Source organism: Mobula hypostoma, assembly GCF_963921235.1.
Source record: "Mobula hypostoma chromosome 8 unlocalized genomic scaffold, sMobHyp1.1 SUPER_8_unloc_2, whole genome shotgun sequence".
Classification (NCBI taxonomy): Eukaryota; Metazoa; Chordata; class Chondrichthyes; order Myliobatiformes; family Myliobatidae; genus Mobula; species Mobula hypostoma.
Window position 1 is genome coordinate 954,443 of NW_026948125.1, and position 9,612 is coordinate 964,054.

Sequence of the window (9,612 nt, forward strand, 5' to 3'; positions counted from 1 at the left end):
CCCTTCACTGTAATACCATCATGTTAATGCCCTGAGCTTCTCCCTGTAATACCCTCAGACTAATGCCCCCTGCCCTTGCTGTAATACCTTCAGGTTAATACCCTTTTCTCTTCACTGTAATACCCCACACTAATACCCTCAGTCCCTCTTCCTAAACCCACTTTAATACACCCAGCCTAATCCCTCTCGCCACTCCCAAAGTAATACCTCCAATATAATTCCCTCTCCCCATCCCCACTCAAATACCCCCAGCCTAATCCCCTCTCCCTCCCACACTGTGATACCCTCCAGTCTAATCTCCTCCCCCCATTCACAACTCTAATACCCCCAGACTAATCCCCTCTCCCCATTCCTGTAATAATCCCCCAGCCAAATCACTCTCACCCCCTCCCTTTAAAACCCCAATGGCCTAATCCCCTCTCCCTTATCAGTGAGACCAGTCTCCACTTTTGGTAAACCCAGACAGGGAACAGGAAGGAGTTGGAGAGCCTCGTGTCATGATACCAGACAGGCAACATTTTCTTTCTTTGTCAGCAGAACTCAAGAATTGCTCGTTAACTTCAGGAAGTGGGGAAATTCCAGTCACCCTTCACTTCCTGAAAGGCCTCGACAGAGTCGACATGGGAAGGATGTTTCCAAAAATGGGACCGTCTAGGACCACAGCCTCTGAATAAAGGGACTACTCTTTCGAACAGAGGTGAGGAGGAATTTCTTTAGCCAGGGGATGGTGATTCTGTGCAATTCATTGCCACAGATGGCTGTGGAGACCAAGTCACTGGGGGTATTTAAAGCAAATGTTGATAGGTTCTTGATGTGAAAGTGTGTCAAAGGGAGAACACAGGAGAATAGGTTTGAGAGGGAAAATACATAACCAGTGATGAAATTACAGAGCAGACTCAATGGGCTGAATGGCCTAGTTCTCCTGCTATCCCTTTGGTCGATGTCCACTTCCCTGATGCTGTCTGGATTAGGGGCTTTAATTGAAAAGGAGATGTTAGGGGAAAATAACTTGGGATATTTTCTCTGGAGCATTAGAGGCATGGAAGAGGCCTGTCTGAGGTCTCTAAAGCCATGAGAGACATAGATCTCCTGTTTAACCTTCATCAACTTTTACAGGTGCACCATGCAAAACAGTCCGTCACGGGTAAAGCCCTCCCCACCATTAAGCAATCTGTATGAAGTGCTGGTGCAGGAAATCGGCATCCATCATCAAGGACCCCCATCATGCAGACCATTCTCTCTTCTCACAGTGGTCGTCAGGGAGGAGGTACTGGAGCCTCAAGACTCACAACACCAGGCTGATAACAACTTTACTTTGAACTTTGATGCTGACCAGATGAATCACGGCTTGGTCTGGCAACTGTTCTGTCTGTGACCTCAAGAGACGGCAGAGCTGTGGACACATCTCAGCAGGTGACGGAAACCAATCTTCCCTCCATGAACTCTCTCTACACTTCCCGCTGCTCAGTACAGCAGTCAGCATGGTCAAAGAGCCCACCCACCCTGGGCACTCTCATTTCTGCCCTCTCCCATTGGGCAGAAGATACAAAAGCCCGAAAGCATGTCCCACCAGGCTCAAGGACAGCTTCTACCCTGCTGTAACGGTTCCCTAGTATGATAAAATCAACTCTTGACCTTATGAATTTGCACCATACTGACTGCCTGAACTGCACTCTCTCTGTAACTCTGCATTCTGTGCGACTGCTGCAAATGCTACCTCCTGCCCCTACACCTCCTCCCTCACTACCATTCGGGACTCCAAACAGTCCTTCCAGGTGCAGCAGTGCTTGGGCTCATCTACTGTCTCGGTGTGGTCTCGGGTGTATCGGTGAGATCCAACAGAGATTGGGAAACTGCTTCACTGAGCACCTATGCTCTGTCTGCCAGAAAAAGCGGGATCTCCCAGTGGCCACCTTATTTCACCTTATCTCCTCTGGTACTCCCCCACCTTTCCTTTCTTCCATCATCTTCTACCCTGTATCTCTTTCACCAATCAACTTCCCAGTTCTTTACTTCATCCCCTCCCCCTCTCCCAGTTTCACCTCTCACCTACCACCTTGAACTTGTACTCCCCTCCCCACATCTTCTGACTATCTTTTTTTTCCAGTCCCAATGAGGGGTCTCAGCCCAAAACATTGGTTGTTTACACTTTTCCACAGATGGTGCCTGGCCTGCTGAGTTCCTCCTGCATTCTGTTATTGTTTTCCCTTGCATTGGCTTGACATGCTGACATGATGAAATGATCTGTGTGGATGGAATGCATTTCACTGTATTTTGGGACATGTGACAATAATAACCTAATTTACCAGTTGCATTTTGCTTCTCACTCCAGGCGTACTGCCTGACCTGATGAGCATTTCCACCAGTCAACACACATCAAAGTTGCTGGTGAACGCAGCAGGCCAGGCAGCATCTCTAGGAAGAGGTGCAGTCGACGTTTCAGGCTGAGACCCTTTGTCAGGACTAACCCTTCGTCGTCCTGATGAAGGGTCTCGGCCTGAAATGGCGACTGCACCTCTTCCTAGAGATGCTGCCTGGCCTGCTGCGTTCACCAACAACTTCTATGTGTGTTGCTTGAATTTCCAGCATCTGCAGAATTCCTGTTGTTTGCATTTCCACCAGTCTCTGTTTTTATTTTGGATTCCCCAGCATCTGCGGTATTTTACCTTCTGCTTCCTCTGGCCACCTTCAGTGCCCCGAAATGTGGGAGACCATCATGTAATGCCACGGACTTGCATCCAATGTTTCCAATATAAGTATGACCTTTTCCATTCAATATCCGGCAGAAATAAGGATAGAGTGTTTTTAAAATGAAAATTCAATAAACCATACAATAATATTTATTCAGAGTGATGGTCCAGTCAGGAAATCTGTCAGTTTGAATCAAAGTGTACATCAAAACATCTCTGTGGCCAATGTTCATTTTATGACCTTCAAGTGAAAGCTTCATGACCCAAGAACTGTGTTGATTATTTCCAACAGAGAATGCCCATGGCTCTGTCCAGGCTATGTTCAAAGCTACGGTCTTCATTCATTCGAGAAAAGGCAGCTTTTCCTGCCAAGAGTGACTCACCTCCTGACAGCCCAAGGCCTTTCCAGCATCTTCAAGTTAGTAGTGTGATGGGACACTTCCCTCTTCCCTGAGTGGATTTAGTCCACACACTCCACATCCGCCACATTACCTGTCTCCCCCACCACACACACACAGGCAACCCCTGTCTATAGGTGGGGAGTGTGATGGGCCACTCTTCCACTTCCCTGGGTGGATTTAGTCCACACACTCGACATCCGCCACATTACCTGTCCCCTCCCGCCCCACACCACACCACACACAACACCCGTCTATAGGTGGGGAGTGTGATGGGACACTTCCCTCTTCCCTGAGTGGATTTAGTCCACACACTCCACACCCGCCGCATTACCTGTCCCACCCCCCCCCCATGGTCACAACCCCCCGTCTATAGGTCAGGAGTGTGATAGGACACTTCCCACTTCCCTGGGTGGATTTAGTCCACACACTCCACATCCGCCACATTGCCTGTCTCCACCCCCCCCCCCCGCACACACACACACAGGCAACCCCCGTCTATAGGTGGGGAGTGTGATGGGACACTTTCCACTTCCCTGGGTGGATTTAGTCCACACACTCCACATCCGCCACATTACCTGTCCCCTCCCGCCCCACACCACACACACACAACCCCCATCTATAGGTGGGGAGTGTGATGGGACACTCTCCACTTCCCTGGGTGGATTTAGTCCACACACTCCACATCCGCCACATTACCTGTCCCACCCCCCCATGGACACAACCCCCCGTCTATAGGTCAATAGTGTGATAGGATACGTCCCACTTCCCTGAGTGGATTTAATCCACACACTCCACATCCGCCACATTACCTGTCCCACCCCCCCATGGTCACAACTCCCGTCTATAGGTGGGGAGTGTGATAGGACACTTCCCTCTTCCCTGAGTGGATTTAATCCACACACTCCACATCGGCCACATTACCTGTCCCACACCCCCCCACAGACACAACCCCCGTCTATAGGTGGGGAGTGTGATAGGACACGTCCCACTTCCCTGGGTGAGTGCAGAGAATCTCAACACTGTATGGAATACAGCAGCACGCTCGATCAGCTCCTCACCCACCCCTGTAAAACACACCCCTCCCTTCACCATCGACACACAGTGGCTGTAGTGTACACTGTTTACAGAACGCACTGCGGTTACTCACCCAATCTAATTTGATAAACTCTCCCCACCCTGAAGGATGAAGGCAGTGGGGAACACCACCACTTGTAGGTTCCCCTCTCCACTGTCCCCACTCAGAAATCTTTCAGCTATTCCTTCACCGTCGTCATAAGACCATAAGACCATAAGACAAAGGAGCAGAAGTAGGCCATTCGGCCCATCGAGTCTGCTCCACCATTTTATCATGAGCTGATCCATTTTCTCCTATTTAGTCCCACTCCCCCGCCTTCTCACCATAACCTTTGATGCCCTGGCTACTCAGATACTTATCAATCTCTGCCTTAAATACACCCAATGACTTGGCCTCCACTGCTGCCCGTGGCAACAAATTCCATAGATTCACCACCTCTGACGAAAAAAATTTCTTCGCATTTCTGTTCTGAAAGGGCGCCCTTCAATCCTGAAGTCATGCCCTCTCGTACTAGACTCCCCCATCATGGGAAACAACTTTGCCACATCCACTCTGTCCATGCCTTTCAACATTCGAAATGTTTCTATGAGGTCTCCTCTCATTCTTCTAAACTCCAAGGAATACAGTCCAAGAGCAGACAAACGTTCCTCATATGTTAACCCTCTCATTCCCGGAATCATTCTAGTGAATCTTCTCTGCACCCTCTCCAACGTCAGCACATCCTTTCTTAAATAAGGAGCCCAAAACTGCCCACAGTACTCCAAGTGAGGTCTCACTAGCGCCTTATAGAGCCTCAACATCACATCCCTGCTCCTATACTCTATTCCTCTAGAAATGAATGCCAACATTGCATTCGCCTTCTTCACTACTGACTCAACCTGGAGGTTAACTTTAAGGGTATCCTGTACGAGGACTCCCAAGTCCCGTTGCATCGCAGAACTTTGAATTCTTTCCCCATTTAAATAATAGTCTGCCCGTTTATTTTTTCTGCCAAAGTGCATAACCATACACTTTCCAACATTGTACTTCATTTGCCACTTCTCTGCCCATTCTTCCAATCTATCCAAGTCTCTCTGCAGTCTCTCCGTTTCCTCAGCACTACCTGCCCCCCCACCTATCTTCGTATCATCAGCAAACTTAGCCACAAAGCCATCTATTCCATAATCTAAATCGTTGATGTACAATGTAAAAAGGAGCGGCCCCAACACGGACCCCTGTGGAACACCACTGGTAACCGGCAGCCAACCAGAATAAGATCCCTTTATTCCCACTCTCTTTTTCCTGCCAATCAGCCAATGCTCTATCCATGTATGTAACTTTCCTGAAATTCCATGGGCTCTTATCTTGTTAAGTAGCCTCATGTGTGACACCTTGTCAAAGGCCTTCTGAAAATCCAAATATACAACATCCACTGCATCTCCCTTGTCTAGCCTACTGGTAATTTCCTCAAAAAATTGTAATAGGTTTGTCAGGCAGGATTTTCCTTTAAGGAATGCATGCTGAGTTCTGCCTATCTTGTCATATGCCTCCAGGTACTCCGTAACCTCATCCTTGACAATCGACTCCAACAACTTCCCAACCACGGATGTCAAGCTAACAGGTCTATAATTTCCTTTTTGCTTCCTTGCCCCCTTCTTAAATAGCGGAGTGACATTTGCAATCTTCCAGTCCTCTGGAAACATGCCAGAATCTATCGACTTTTGAAAGATCATCGCTAATGCCTCCGCAATCTCCACAGCTACTTCCTTCAGAACACGAGGGTGCATTCCATCTGGTCCAGGAGATTTATCTACCTTTAGCCTATTCAGCTTCCTGAGTACTTTCTATGTCATAATTGTGACTGCGCACACTTCTCTTCCCTGCCACCCTTGAGTGTCCGGTATACTGCTGTCTTCCTCAGTGAAGACTGATGCAAAATACTTGTTCAGTTCCTCTGCCATCTCCTCATCTCCCATTACAATTTCTCCAGCATCATTTTCTATCGGTCCTATATCTACTCTCACCTGTCTTTTACTCTTTATATACTTGAAAAAGCTTTCAGTATCCTCTTCGATATTATTTGCTAGCTTCCTTTCATAGTTAATCTTTTCAGTCATGTCTGAATCCCAGGAATCCCTCACAGTCTCTGAATCCCACATCCATGAGTGGATCCCACATGCAAAAACTCATCCTCATGGGGCATGGAGACAGGCACACACAGACATGCGTATACACAGAAAACACATACAGTGCATAGATACATACATACACAAATATACACATATACACACACATTCACAGATACACTTACACACACACACACACACACACACACACACACACACACAGAGATCTCAATGATACAGATTCTCTCCCATGCTCTCACATACACACACTCACACAGAAACAGACATATAATCACACACATGCTCCACACACGGACATACACATATACACACTAACAGATACACATATACATTCTCATATAGACATATGGACACACATAGACTCACCCAACATGTAAGTACAAAACACAATCTGCTACTGAAAATTCCTTAAACATGTCAACATTGTGCCCTGAGTGATCTCTTGCAGACACACCCATGTGTACACCCACACTCACATCCCCATACTGAACACTTACAGAAATACATATACACTCCCCCCAACACACACACACACACACACACACACACACACTAATAGACAAAGCTGAAAGTAAATTCATTATCAAAGTAAGCAATGTCATCATATATGTACAACCCCGAGATACATTGTCTTTCAGACAGTCACAGAAAAAGAAAGAAATATAACTGAATATTATGAAAATCTCTACATTGACAGACAAAGACTGACAAACAATCAAGGTTCGTAAAAGGACAAACTGTGCAAGTAAAAGCGATATTCAGAACGTCAGCTGTAAAGACCTTCAGAGTGAGTCCGCAGGTTGTGGAATCAGTTTAGTGTTGAGGTGAGTGAAGTTATCCACACTGGTTCAGGAGCCTGATGGTTGAAGGATAATAGCTCCTCCTGAACCTGGTGGTGTGGGACCTTAGGCTTCTGCACCTCCTTCCTGATGGCAGAAGTGAGAAGAGGGTACGGACTGAGTGGTGGGTTCCCTGATGATGGATAATACTTCCTTACGACAGAGCTCCTTGCAGATGTGCACCTGGTGGGGGGGGTGGGGGGCGGCTTTGCCTGTAATGAATCAGGTTATATATACTCTCTCACACACACACACACACACACAATCACTGGGCAGTGTTTCCAAGACTGTGTCCCTGACTCACTCCATCTTTCCCCAGCACCCACCTACTCTACCCCCTTCCCTCAGCTCCCTCCCCCCCCCCGCCTGTGACCTCCTGCCTCCCACCCAGCCGCAGACAGGACTCCAGGACCTCTGGAAGCTCTGCTGCACTGGAAGGCAACGGCCCTCTCTGAGGCAGGGTTAAGATGTCTTTGTTGTTGAATCTTTCAGAATCAGAATCAGATTTGCATATCTCTGGCGTATGTCGTGAAATTTGTTGTTTTACGGCAGCAGTACAGTTAATAACTCCGCCATGGACAGTCCTAAGCCCGGCTGCGGAAGGAGGAGTGTGGGGCACCCCATGCTGTAAAACACAGAGCTACAGAAAGGCCAGCAGACGCTCCAAAGAGCTCGTCCCTGGGAGAGGAAGGATCTTCACCGGGTTGTGTGGTGTCACCTCACTCGCCCCATCACTGAACGGTTCACACAACCTAGACCACTTCACCTCATGTTCTCAATGTTTATTGCTTGCTGATTTACTTATCTATCTATCTTTGTTAATTTTTGTATTTTACACACTGCTTGTCCATCCTGTTGAGTGCAGCCTTTCATTGATTCTTTTATGGTTATTGGATTTACTGAGTGTGCTCACATGAAAGTGAATCTCAGGGTTGTTATGGTGACATATATAAACTTTGATAATAAATTTACTTTGATGTTTAAACTTTAAAAGCAAAAGTCATGGAACGAGCAACCTTTGGCCAGGACAGAGGACCCTGGCGGACTGCTGTTGGCGGCCTGTTCCCAGTAGAAGTTATGGGCTGAAGAAGTATTTTTCAATGCAATATAAGAAACACTATTTTGCTGCAAAATAACATATTTTGTAACACATGCTAGTGATAGTAAACCTGATTCCGATTCTGATTCTGAAATTACATGGGGCACCTTTCTATACAAATCAGACACACCCTGCTCACATGTAAATCTTTTGGAGAGGCATGTTTGCCAGAACCTGCCTTTCCTTTGGGCTCAGGTACCGTGCGCAGTTAACCCCCTCACTGCCTTTTGAAAGAACAGTGAGGTCGTTGCAAATGAGGCTGAGAAGCTTAAAGGCTGCCTTGTTTCAGAACAGAAACTGGTTTCTTGTCAGAGGCAAGCGGTGAAATTTTGTTTTTTTGTGGCAGTAGTACAGTGCAAGCTAACAAATTACTCTAAGTTGCTAAAAACAAATAAATAGCACAAGACAGGAGTAGTGAGGTAGTGTTCACAGGTTCAATGTCCATTCAGAACTCTGATTGCGGAGGGGAAGAGGCTGCTCCCGGAACATTGAGTGTGTGTCTTCAGGCTCCTGTACCTCCTCCCTGACGGTAGCACTGAGAAGAGGGCAGGTCCCACACAGCGAGAGTCCTTAATGGTGGACATCCCTTCCTCTGGAAGATTCCCTTGATGGTGGCGAGGACTGGGCTCTGACAGAGCTGGCTGAGTCTACAACGCCCAACAGATTTCTTTTTCGGAACCTGCCTTGAAATAATCATTGAGTTCCTCTTTTCAGGATTAATACCTCCATTTCCTATCGTATGACAAGTTGGAGTCTTGACCTCACATCCTGCTTCGTGGTGGCCATTTGTACCTTCATGTCTGCCTGCACGTCACTCTCTTTGTAACCGGAAGACTTTATTCTGCATTCAGTTATTATTTTCCCCTGTAGGACCCGATATACTGTTGTGATGAATTGATCTGTAGGGATAGCAAAGTATTTCACTGACCTCTGTAAACACGGCAATAATGCACCATTTACCAATATAATCCTGCTCCTCACTACCATTGGGGAGGAGCTGTAGCAGCCTGAAGAGTCACACTCAGTGACTCAGGAACAGCTTCTTCCCCTCTGCATCAGTCCACGAACCCCTGAACTCTCCCTCACTCCCACTCTGACACTATTTGTTTGTTGATTATAACCTGTAGTAATTGTTATGCTCTGCACTGTACCCTGCTGCCACAAAACACATGTGTCAGTGAGAATAAACCTGATTTTGATATGGAATATTGTGCAAAAAATATGATATTATTATGTGCACAATTATTTGCACATGTAGTGACACGGCACAGAAACAGCCATTCAGCCCAGCAACTCAGCCTGTCCCATTGCTGCAGTTTGGCTCATATCACTCTCAGAGTCCTATCCATCTACCTGTACAAGTGTCTTTTCAGTGTTAATGT

The 9,612-nt window shown here is 47.0% G+C and overlaps 1 long non-coding RNA gene across 1 annotated transcript; it reads left to right on the forward strand.

The window, feature by feature from the left end:
* The first annotated feature begins 604 nt into the window (after positions 1 to 604).
* On the forward strand, positions 605 to 7,147 carry LOC134341180 (uncharacterized). The gene is made up of 4 exons (XR_010016721.1): positions 605 to 697; positions 1,117 to 1,413; positions 5,699 to 5,766; positions 6,990 to 7,147. It is a non-coding gene; the product is annotated as an uncharacterized LOC134341180 (long non-coding RNA).
* The last annotated feature ends 2,465 nt before the right edge of the window (positions 7,148 to 9,612 follow it).